Consider the following 13028-nt stretch of genomic DNA (forward strand, 5'->3'; position numbering starts at 1 on the left):
GCTCCCTAATAGTTCTAGTATCATTCGCCATTGGAGGGTATTCGACTTCAATCGGATTTACTTCAATAGGATCTTCCGAAGGTGTTTCTTCTACTCGATGTTCCCTTTGTGCTCTTTGGTACCAAGGATTGGTAAATAACCACGAATAAGCTCCAAAAGAGTCCTCTTCAACGGGGGTTGATTCACCGTTGTGTGGAGAACTATACATAAACCTTTGCACTACACACACAAGTTAGAACTTCCACTTACTTTCAAAAACAAAGAGAAGAAAAATAACTAACATGCAATTAACAATCAAGCCTTTAGCTATGTTGCCCTTCCCCGGCAACGGCGCCAAAATTTGATAATCCAAATACTAGGTCGCTAAATACTAGAATTAAGTTACCAAATTAACAATTTATAAACCAAACTATACTCTAGATTACTCCAATTGATAAAGCAATATAGTGCAAGTAAGGGTCGATCCCAAGAGAAGGTCTTTTAAGCTAATTACTTGAATTGTAAACTATTGAATACTAATGACAAGTGTATAAACAAACAATGGTTATCAACAATGACAAACAATAGATGAACATAGATAAAGGGGGGGAGGGGGGGGGGGGTTTGAGTTGATTGGTAACATGAAAACAAAGTAAAATTGCAATCTTTTTCTAACAAGCAATATGACAAACACTTGGTGAGTAAGAAAATTCAATATTGAAGAAGACTTGATGTAACAAGGCTCAACAACTACTTCCTAAGCATAAAGATCCTCTCTTTTCCTTCCCTCAACAATTACTCACTACTAATGTAAGATAATGACTACTTACTCCTAAGCTAGAGTAGTTGGTCCTACTAATATGGTCACCCAATTGAAAACCACAACAAGGTTTGCATAAAAGAGCATTAAGAACAAAAGCCAAACAAAAGCACCAAGATTACTCCTTTAGGAGGTTTAATCCAACTATCCCAAGGAGCAACATACAAGTTCCACTCACAAAGATACAAACTTTAATCCAACTTCATAAAGATGCAAGCTTGCTACAAGGATTGCAATAGTAAGATGATTAACATGCAAGGTTCATGACTCCTAACATAATAACATCCAACATAAACAATGAAATCAAGGAAACATGTAATAATTATTGAGGAAAGATTAAGAGGTTCTTACAAACTTGAGGAGAGTAGTGTCTCACCAAATTACACCAAGAAAAGGTCTAGCCTTCCATAACCATGGATGAATCCAAGAGTTGTGGAAAGATTGACATGAAAATCCAACAAAAACTTACAACTTTTACCCAAATACTAAATATTCTTCTCATACAAGTCTTTTGTGATTATTCAATAATTAGGAGATTAGATGATAGATAGGAGTGTTCAAAACATGGGGTATATATAGGGCTGCACTCCTTTCTAGGTTAAAAACCGAGATGGGCCTTCAACTTCCACAAAACACGATCCTTAAATTTCGCGAGACAGACCAAACCGCAGGCTCCGGCCTGGACCGCAGGCTCCGGTGGGAACCGCATGCTCCGGTGGGAACCGCATGCTCCGGTGTGGACAGCAGGCTGCGGTTGGGGTCTGATGATTTTTCCTCATTTGCTTGTCATCACCTTGATCCCCCTTTGTCTTGGTTCCGTTGGTAAAGGGTTCTAAACGATGAATCTATCCCGTTCCTTTGAGCTTGGGTCGGGACTTTGGAAGCTTGTCTCGACCTTGACTTGTTGACCGCTCGGCTTTGACCTTGGTTGACTTTTTAAGTTGACTTCGCGCCTTTGTATCCTATAAATCATAGCCAACTCAAGCAAGCAATCAAACCAAAACTTCCTTATTTCAATGACAAACCACTCCATTTGGCCACTTAGATTACCTAACGACACTTAATTGACTCGACTCTATTTGACGCTATCAGATTCCTTGAGTAGTTCCTTACACTTGTATCATGGGAAAAGAATTAATTGTAAGCACAGTGTAAAGAACTCAAGAAAACAAGTCATGATTGGGGTTAGAGGATCAGTGAGGGCGACGCATATGGGCCAAAATGTAAGGATGGGTTTGAAATATCCTTATTTAGCTATTACAGTCAGTATTAAACCAACACTGCTGGTACTTGGTTGATACGGAAGGGATACGCCTAATCTTAGGCCAATATATAACTGCATTTGCTTCAGGAGCTCTGATGAGCCAAAGCCACCAATCCACATAAAGCAACGTTCAGCGGGTGTTTTCCACATTCCAGACAATTCATATTCAAAACCCGGAATTTGATAATAAAAATATACTAAACACACCTAATTGACTCGACATTATTTGACTCTATCACAGGCACACCAAGTTTTCTTTGTTTTTGAACCTGAACAAGAAGAAAAAAAAAAGAATGCAATATAGACAAACCACGGAACACAGAATAAGAATCGTACCATTTCCCCCAATTGCCTGTGACTGATCCCCAGAACTTGAAATGATGACTCCCTGCAAGACAAAGAAACATGAAGAGCCTGACGCATGAACTCCTATAATTGTGATGAACTGAGGAAAGTAAAGCTTTTAAAAAAGCAATAGAATGGTCAGAGATTAATGTCAATATTATACCTTGTGTGTGACATTAATTGTTGGATAATTTTGATGTGATATAACTTAAAACCATACAGTAGACTATAGTGCATTTATAGTGCCACATTTGCCATAGAGCTCCAGCAAAAAGTTAAGGGCATTACTTAATTCTCTGTGTAAAGCTTCATTGGATTATATGGCGTAAAGCCGTAGACATTAGTTCCTTACAAAGTTACAAAATCTGTTGATAAGACACATTCTCGCAGATCGGCCATTGAGTTTATATTCTGAAATGTGCTCTAGGAATACTTTCTACTCCTCCTTACAACAACAACAATATCTCAATGCCTTAAGGGATCCCACAACGGCATGTGACATAGTAACAAACTTATAAGTTGTTTCCTCATGACCCATGCTGAAAATTGTTTCAAAGATTGTGCTTCACAATAAATAGATGGTTGGTTAGCCTACAGAGTCATGTTGCTTCATTTCATCATAATCCAAACCCACCAAGAAGGAGTCTTTGGCTCCATATGGAATGGAAACATCATTTCTATGGAGAATGTAAGAGCAAATATACCACGAATACACACCAAAGCATTTCCCCTCACACAAAACAATTCTTAAATAAAGCCATAGTTTATAACCTTAATTAACAAGTTCCATGAAATTCCGGATGTATAAAGTGTACCTTGGCTTTGGCCTTGGAAGGTGTTGCATCAAAAATAGTTTTTGAAACAAGGTAAGCCGGAGAAAAGCTAGGCATGAGGCATCCCTGATGTTAAGCTTGTAGCACCATTTTCAGCAACAAAATTCAATGTTCTACTACCCATATCAATCTCATAATCACCTCAATTTCAATTATTCCTATATTAATGACAACTTTTACTTGCAAAACACAGAAATTTTCAATACCCAAAGATTTATATACAACCAAAGACTACATATATTATGTGTAAAAGGCTAAAACCCTATAAAATGAGTATAAACCTATTGAAAATTTGAAAGAACACACTTTTTGATTGATCAGCACAAGCTGTGAATCCCCCAAATAAACCGTCAACTTTGAAAAAGGAAAAAAAAGGTATGGTTTGAACTTTGAAGAGAAGCAAAAACATACATACGGAGTATATATCAAGTGGAAAGTCAACAAACTGAATGTAATGTGTTTAAACAGACGAGAAATCAAACAACCCAACAATAATCTAATACTCTATGTTCCACTTTTATTGTCCATTCTTTCCCCCAAATTTTATTCCAAATGAAGGGAAGCTGATACACATATACATTATGTATAGAATTTTGTACACAACCCAATAGCAAGTTGACACGTGACAAATCATAGTTAGTTAGGTTTGATTAGTTTAGAGTTAGGTTAATCATTTTACAAATATAGTTAATTCATTAACTAGACTAGTTAACATCATTTATGGTTAGTTTTTTTTATATTTGATTTATTTTCCACATTTAGCAATTGTAATTGTAATTAATAAAAATCGAAGCAATTGTAATTAATAAAAATCGAATTTCATAATTAACCTAAATATTTCAAATTAAATTAGGGTTCTGACACGGCTGTCGCAACCCTATCAAAAATAAAACAACTGGCTCTAACTTATGCAGCAGAGGTAAGTCGGGTATCGTATCCACAGGGAGGCGGTCACTATCTACTTGTTATTCTAGTCTGTCTAAGGTCACAAAACAGGGGAGTTTGAGTTGTTTGACTAAACTAAAGAGTAATAAAACATGAGTAGAGAGAATTAAGATCAAATAGAGAGATGCTAGGATGTCGGTTCACCATAATATCACACAAATCAGCTAAAGGTAGGTTAGTCGGTCTGATGTGAGAAGGATAGTGGAAAGGTCCTCTCGATCCGCTATCCGCCCTAAAATACTACTAAGTTAGCTCTCGCCCTCATTAGTGTAGTCTATTGTTTATAGCAGGTCTATTCATTCCAATCTCTCGATCTAGGTCTGAATTTAACTAGTTTAATTACTTCAGTTGCATGCATTCAACCTAATAATTACAGTTATATTGCTAATAATGAATCAATTCTCACAACAAAACCTCCTAAACCAAATTATCGCATCATTGCTATACTATCATGGTTCCTCTAATCCTAGCATTAGAGAATTAGCTACGCATAACAATGAATAAAACAATAAAGAGAGATAGAACAATAGTAAACATGGTATAAAGATGATAAAAGAGGAATAAAACTTAGTGTAAAAGGGAAGAGAGAATTACAAAAGTTTGAGATCCGGGAAAGAGAAGCAAGCAACGTTCAACCAGAAAAAGGGTTCAAGAAATATGAAAGAGATATCCAAAACCTAATTACATCTATCCTATTTACAGGATAGACAATTATTAAACCTAAGATATGATAACAAGATATTAAAATCTTGCGTCAGATAGAAAAGTACTCGATCGAGGACTTTAGAACTCCTCGATCGAGTAACTCCTAGAAAAAACCTCTCGATCGAGGACATTAGGTACTCGATCGAGCACTATCAAAAAGGCACCACTCGATCGAGTAGAAAAAGGACTCGATCGAGCACTATAGTACTCGATCGAGTGGTTTCCAGCGCATAATTCCTACTTAGCGCACCGAACTTCAAACGGCCGCCATTTCTTCGTTACTTGGGAAAACAGAGCGTTTTTGGTGGCGTTGGAAAGCTAACAGGTCATGCTTCCATCTCCAATTTGAATCACTTGAATATCGCTTGTAGAACTCGAGATATGGCTCTTCAAAGTAGGCACTAGTAATATGAAGCTCTTCCTTTGCCCGCTAAGCTTCCTTACTTCTATGTGCATCTCAAAATAGTAGTCTCCAAGCTCCGACTCAACTCATCTCCTAAATGCATGCATAGGGACATGTATTAAGCTTGATTCCGCTTTTCTTTGGTTCATTCCTGCAAATAAGACAAGAGAAACCAAAGTAGACAATTCGGGGGACATTTGTAGCTAAACACTACACAAAATGCATAGAGATGCGTGCAAATATGGTATAAAAAGTTTATATAAAATGCACGCATGAAACTTCCCCAAACCAAACCTTTGCTTGTCTCCAAGCAAACTATATGCAAACTAATGGAACAGAAAAGAAAGCTCAGAGCTAGCTACAAATTGTCCACCTAAACCGGTTTAATGCAAACAAACTGACACTTATAGCAAAACTGTCAAATGCAAACGAGTTGTATGATGTTTATAATAAAGCTGAAATGTCGACCTTGCAAGACCTTTAATGATGGACTCTCACGGGTCACTCTTCTCTCATGAAGCAAAGGGTAAGCATATGAATTGTAAGAGAAGAAGAAAAATAGTCGCTCACCTAAACTACGACCGACATAAACATGCATGCAGCTAATATGATAGACAATTCTAGCTACCGTACACATACATTCCAACCAAACAAGGTCTGTCACAGCCGAGGGCTTACAAAAATATGGAAAAGTGAGGTAATGGGTAAGAAAAGGCAAAATATTTTTGGGAATGTGAGGTTAATAGTCAAGCTAGCAACCTAATCAAACTGAACTAAAGAATATTCGATTCCAACCCATTAGAAATAAGCACAAGTGCCCCTTATTTCGATACACAAACTCACTAAACCGTATAAATACTCCTCATAGGATAGAAATAATGCATAAGAGTAAAAACCGTCACAATCAAACTTTTTTTTTTCATTTTCTTTCTTTTCCTTTTTTCTTTCTTTTCTTCTCGTTTTTTTTTCTCTTTTTTCTTCAGTTTTTTTTTTTTTTTTTTTAACTTCTTTTTTCTTCATCAATTTCATCATCCTCCTTCCTCCATAAATTACCAACTCCCGATAATACAATACAAACCAAAATTGGCACAATAAATTATATACCGCAAAACATACACTAACTAGCTTGACAAGACAGGCTTAATTTGGTTGTAGTTAAGGGTCAAAAGGCAAATTTGGCTAAATATGGAGTTAAATGGGTAAAAAAGAAAGGGAATGCAAGTACCTCCCTGCATATGACACCAAGCACTAACCCGAATGTATGCAGGCAAAAAGCAATTGAATTTCATACTTGTGCAAATTAAGGATACATGTTATGCAAGGAGTAACTACTCACAATCCTACATGAAACTGGTCATAAATGACACCAGTTTATACGGCTCTAAAACTTAGAAATTATAAGTAGTTTGCCAAAATTTCAGGTCAAGTCTATTTGTTCAGCTGTATTTTAACATTAACTCATAGATATGCAATAAGACAAAGCTAATAAGATATCAGTTTTGTTGCAAGGCTTAAGTGAAATGACTAAATGTAGTGCAATTTCATCATTGAAATCGACCGTTCCGACTCAACCTATTTGCTAAAATAAACGTGAAATTTGTTTGAATTTTCGAAATTTTTATTTTATTTTATTTTTTTGTATTTTTCAATTTTTGAGAATAAAAGACAATGCATACAAAAATTAAACGTGATAACAGAAATGCAATAAAAACAAAATGCAGACACAGATATGGATGCATATACCTCCCCAAACCAAACAGTACAATGCCCTCATTGTACCCAAAAATAGGGAAAGGAAATGTAAACTGAAGAGAAGAGAAGAGTACTTACAAGATATCGCGAACTGACGACCTCCCCAAACCAGCCAGCAACATGGGAGGTCGCTAATAGCTCCATAGCAACATCATTGGAAGCGAATCCAAACCACGAACTCGATGATACTCGATCAAGAAGATATAGTACTCGATCGAGTACATTGGGCTTCAAAAGGGTTCGATCGAGGGGAGTAAAGCACTCGATGGAATGGTCTTCATCCTAGGGTGCTCGATCGAGAATATAAGGTACTCGATCGAGTGGTTGTCTATGCACGAATACCTAGACTCCAATTGAGGCACCTACAAACACGCAATAAACGCCCATAGAACTGACAAAACAAGTCTAACCGATCCAGTCTATGTCTGGAAACCAATTATTACATGTCCAACAAAAACCGAAATGTTCGAAAAACAACTAAAAAACTTTAAACTCCGGACTGCCTCCGGACAGCGCTAGTTTCAGATAGGTCCCAGCTTGACCTTCTTTCCTTCATTTCAATCGCTCCAGTTGGTCACGATCAAAGCAACTCAAAGCTCTTAGCAATTGATCATAAATCTGCGCATGTTCTACACAAAAGCATAAGTAGCACCAAAATAGAAAAGGAGCATATGAAAGAAACCTGAAGGACCGTCTCAACTTAACAAATTTCCGATGACAAATATGGTGAAACATTATTAAATTATTTGTCCAACCGGGAGAGGGTGGAGCATCAAAACAGAAAGCAGAAGTCACATGAGGTAGTTTACTATCAGCTATACCAATAATAATGAAGTTATCGTAAATTACCTCAGGTCGGTCGCTCCAAACGTCGGAATCATTGATAAAAGAGTATATGACCTCTACCGTGCTAGGAACATTCACTGACTCAGCTACCTTCTCGTTCCCCTCCTTTTTGGGTTCTGTCCCATATATTGCAGCCTTCAAAGCATCCAGCTCGGCTTTCCAAATGGGAGATTCACCATAACCATTTTTTTTTGGTATCGTCATCCGGAATAGGCGTAAATGACGAGTCAACACTGTTCACAGCCAAATCAGTCGATCGAGAATGAATAGTGCTCGATCGAATGATTTCTTCACCAAACCTACTTGATCGAACACTTGCATTAGTTCGATCGAGGTCTTCCTCATACAAGCTGTTCGATCGAATGTTGTGATCTGCTCGATCGAACTCCTCCTCATGTAATTCATTCGATCGAACACTGTAGCTAGTTCGATCGAATTTTTGATGCTGAACCGTGATGAAGTATTCGAGAAATTCTTCGTCTTCATTAGCATCTTCAATTTCCGAGTCAACATATCTTCATCGTCAATAGACAACTCAGGTCCTTCATGGGAAAGACCGCTTTCGGTACAAACAGCATATACCGTCTCTGAGTGCCTAGAATCCAACTCGGCGGCTAATTGAGCTATTTGAGATTCAAATAGCTTGAGGTGAGCCTCTCTAGATTTCTCTGTTTCATGCACTTGAAGTGCAAGTGCCTTCACCAAAGACTTCAACACAGCAATTTCTTCATTCTTTTTAACGGGAGAAGGGGTTTGTTGTTGCGGTGGCCAGATAAATGGAGGCTTTTGGTAGCCTCGTTGGTGAAACGAATGTGGCGGCACATATGCATATGATTAAATAGCTTGTCTACGCTGCCTAAACGCATAGACTTTGTCGTTCTCTGCCAATAACAGCATTGTGCCCCGCAGCACCACATCTCTCACAGTAGACCACCTGTTGCGCCATAGGATGGAACATAGGTGGAAGATCAAAGGTACTCAAGCCTTCCCTTTGATGATCTTTCTCCTAGAGACTTGTCTAGGTAGGACCTGTAGGGCCTATCAAAACAACACTAAAGGAAAAAGATAAGAACTGCCTCAAGGAATAAATTCCTTGAGGCTAAGGACAGACAAAAATAAAACAAGCAAATGAAATAGTTGCCTCCCCGGCAACGGCGCCAAAATTTGACACGGCTGTCGCAACCCTATCAAAAATAAAACCAACTGGCTCTAACTTATGCAGGAGATGTAAGTCGGGTATCGTATCTACAGGGAGGCAGTCACTATCTACTTGTTATTCTAGTCTGTCTAAGGTCACAAAACAGGGGAGTTTGAGTTGTTTGACTAAACTAAAGAGTAATAAAACAAGAGTAGAGAGAATTAAGATCAAATAGAGAGATGCTAGGATGTCGGTTCACCATGATATCACACAAAATAGCTAAAGGTAGGTCAGTCGGTCTGATGTGAGAAGGGTAGTGGAAAGGTCCTCTCGGTCCGCTATCCGCCCTAAAATACTACTAACTTAGCTCCCGCCTTCATTAGTGTAGTCTATTGTTCATAGCAGGTCTATTCATTCCAATCTCTCGATCTAGGTCTGAATTTAACTAGTTTAATTACTTCAGTTGCATGCATTCAACCTAATATTTACAGTTATATTGCTAATGAATCAATTCTCACAACAAAACCTCCTAAACCAAATTATCGCATCATTGCTATACTATCATAGTTCCCCTAATCCTAGCATTAGAGAATTAGCTACGCATAACAATGGATAAAACAATAAAGAGAGATAGAACAATAGTAAGCATGGTATAAAGATGATAAAAGAGGAATAAAACTTAGAGTAAAAGGGAAGAGAGAACTACAAAAGTTTGAGATCCGGGAAAGAGAAGCAAGCAACGTTCAACCGGAAAAAGGGTTCAAGAAATAAGAAAGAGATATCCTAAACCTAATTACGTCTATCCTATTTATAGGATAGACAATTATTGAACCTAAGATATGATAACAAGATATTAAAATCTTGCGTCAGATAGAAAAGTACTCGATCGAGGACTTTAGAACTCCTCGATCGAGTAACTCCTAGCAAACACCTCTCGATCGAGGACATTAGGTACTCGATCGAGCACTATCAAAAGAGCACCACTCTATCGAGTAGAAAAAGGACTCGATCGAGCACTATAGTACTCGATCGAGTGGTTTCCAGCGCATAATTCCTGCTTCGCGCACTGAATTTCAAACGGCCTCCATTTCTTCTTTACTTGGGCAAACAGAGAGTTTTCGGTGGCGTTGGAAAGCTAACAGGACAAGCTTTCATCTCCAATTTTAATCACTTGAATATCCATTGTAGAACTCGAGATATGGCTCTTCAAAGTAGACACTAGTAATATGAAGCTCTTCCTTTGTCCGCTAAGCTTCCTTACTTCTATGCGCATCTCAAAATAGTAGTCTCCAAGCTCCGACTGAACTTATCTCCTAAATGCATGCATAGGGACATGTATTAAGCTTGATTCCGCTTCTCTTTGGTTCATTCCTGCAAATAGGACAAGAGAAACCAAAGTAGACAATTCGGGGGACATTTGTAGCTAAACACTACACAAAATGCATAGAGATGCGTGCATATACGTTACAAAAAGTCTATATAAAATGCACGCATCAGGTTCACCCAAAAATTGAATTAGGGTTCAACATAATGAATTTCGTCAAACATTTCTCCCCAATTTAATTCGATTTGCCTAACCCTAATTCAAACATCTTAATCAAATTGATGAACCCTAAATCTATTAATCAAAATTGATCAATCAATTGATGAACCCTAATTCAATTTTATTAATAAAATTGATGATCACTTATACAATTAATCAAAATCGTTCAAATTAGAGACTAACTTTTCAATTCGTTCAAATGTTGCCCTAATTCAATTAATCAGAAAAATCGATTAATCAATTGATGATGAACCCTAATTGAATTCGTGAAATTGGATTAACCTAATTTAATTCAATTTTTTTTATCAATAATGATGAATAACACGCGTTGCATTAGAAGGGTGTAATTGTTTGCAAGTATACTCATTACCAACTAAGCAAGGGGTATCAGCACAATTACTAGCTAGTTTCATTTCATTATATAACTTGTTAAATAATCTTAATTTATAAAAAGTCAAAGTTTCCTATTTAGAAGCCCTAATTTGTTAACATCATTTATGGTTAGTTTTTTTTATATTTGATTTATTTTCCACATTTAGCAATTGTAATTAATAAAAATCGAAGCACTTTGTAATTAATAAAAATCGAATTTCCTAATTAGCCTAAATATTTCAAATTAAATTAGGGTTCACCCAAAAATTGAATTATGGTTCAACATAATAAATTTTGTCAAACATTTCCCCCCAATTTAATTCGATTTGCCTAACCCTAATTCAAACATCTTAATCAAATTGATGAACCCTAAGTCTATTAATTAAAATTGATCAATCAATTGATGAACCCTAATTCAATTCTATTAATAAAATTGATGATCACTTATACAATTAATCAAAATCGTTCAACATAGAGACTAACTTTTCAATTCGTTCAAATAAATGTTGCCCTAATTTAGCCATAATTCAATTAATCAGAAAAATCGATCAATCAATTGATGATGAACCCTAATTGAATTCGTGAAATTGGATTAACCTAATTTAATTCAATTTTTTTTTATCAATAATGATGAATAACACGCGTTGCATTAGAAGGATGTAATTGTTTGCAAGTATACTCATAACCAATTAAGCAAGGGGTATCAGCACAATTACTAGCCAGTTTCATTTCACTATATAACTTGTTAAATAATCTTAATTTATAAAAAGTCAAAGTTTCCTATTTAGAAGCCCTAATTTTCGGCCATAATTGTTTCCATTATGGTTGATGATTTTATTTTTCTTATTTTTGTAAATGAGCTTAATTTAAGTAAATAAATATCAAATTATTTAAGAAATCTTTTTTTATACCATATTTTAAAATTTATTCTTAATTGATTAAAAATCCCATATGTATAATATATATTTATTCGTTATTTTGAGATATTAAATCGTAATCTTTATTTTTGAAATTTAAAATCTGCATTCACACGTAATATTCGAAATTAGCCTAAATATTTCAAAATTATTCTGTTTTAAAATCTTATCTTTTTGTTGAGAGTTTTAGGTAGGTTGTATAAAAAACATATTTTATTTGAATGTAGTTGAACGTGGAATTGAAAAAAAAAAGCAAAGAGATGCTATTTTTTTTTTTTAAAAATACCAATCGTTAATTAAACAAGATGAATTTTGATCTTAATATGCCTTGGGAAGACGACGTTCATGATGACAACGGTAGTAAAGATGATCTTGATAATATTAAGTTAGATGATGTTGATAATAACGGGGAAGATCAAGAGAACAAGGATGATCAAGAGGAGATTGTTAGCTTTAATGACTTTAGCTTAGATGATTTATTAAATGATGACGGTGTCAATGGTGCTCCTGTGAATAATGAAGCTCACGGCAACGAGGAGGTTGTAGGCGACGTTGTGGTTGTTGAAGATGAGTTGCATTAACCTCCTGTTGTTGTTGGGGGGGGGGGGTGCATACGGTCGCTAAGTTGCTAAACAGTGGATACACCGACACTATGGAAGTTGATCCTCCGACAAAAGGAATGCACTTTGCCAATGGTGATGAGTTTGGTGCATATTGTTAGCTATATGCCCATAACATTGGCTTTAAATTTTATATTAGGTCTAGCAAAATTTTGGATTATTATTTGCGGAAAGGGCTAAAGCGTTATGGTACGGGGAAGAGTGAACCTTGTAATTAATTAGTCAATAGCTTCAATCAGTCGATCAAAAAAAAAAAGGATTAGTTCCTCATAATTTTCTAAGCAAAAGATGAATTAGGGTTCTTGAGTATTGTCTAATGATAGTAATAACCATCATAGAAAACAATAATAATAAGTCTTATGTATAATAATTTTCTAAAACAAAGTCATGAATTAAGGAAATATCATCTTGGCATATGGCGACCCGCCACCTCTGACAGGCAACCTACCAGGCGGCTAACTACCTTAGCCTGGCTACTGCACTGCTTTAACTGGTATTCTGGACTCCTGTGGCGGCTCGCCTGGGTTGCCTGGCTACCCTCCTGTT

General features: G+C 36.4%; 1 long non-coding RNA gene across 1 annotated transcript; it reads right to left on the reverse strand.

The window, feature by feature from the left end:
* Window positions 1–946: 946 nt before the first annotated feature.
* On the reverse strand, window positions 947–3769 carry LOC141598518 (uncharacterized). Its single transcript, XR_012523573.1, has 3 exons — window positions 3224–3769; window positions 2400–2451; window positions 947–1761 (listed from the first exon to the last, which is right to left on the reverse strand). It is a non-coding gene; the product is annotated as an uncharacterized LOC141598518 (long non-coding RNA).
* Between the last annotated feature and the right edge of the window lie 9259 nt (window positions 3770–13028).

This window comes from Silene latifolia, chromosome 9 (assembly GCF_048544455.1).
Source record: "Silene latifolia isolate original U9 population chromosome 9, ASM4854445v1, whole genome shotgun sequence".
In the NCBI taxonomy this organism is placed as follows: Eukaryota; Viridiplantae; Streptophyta; class Magnoliopsida; order Caryophyllales; family Caryophyllaceae; genus Silene; species Silene latifolia.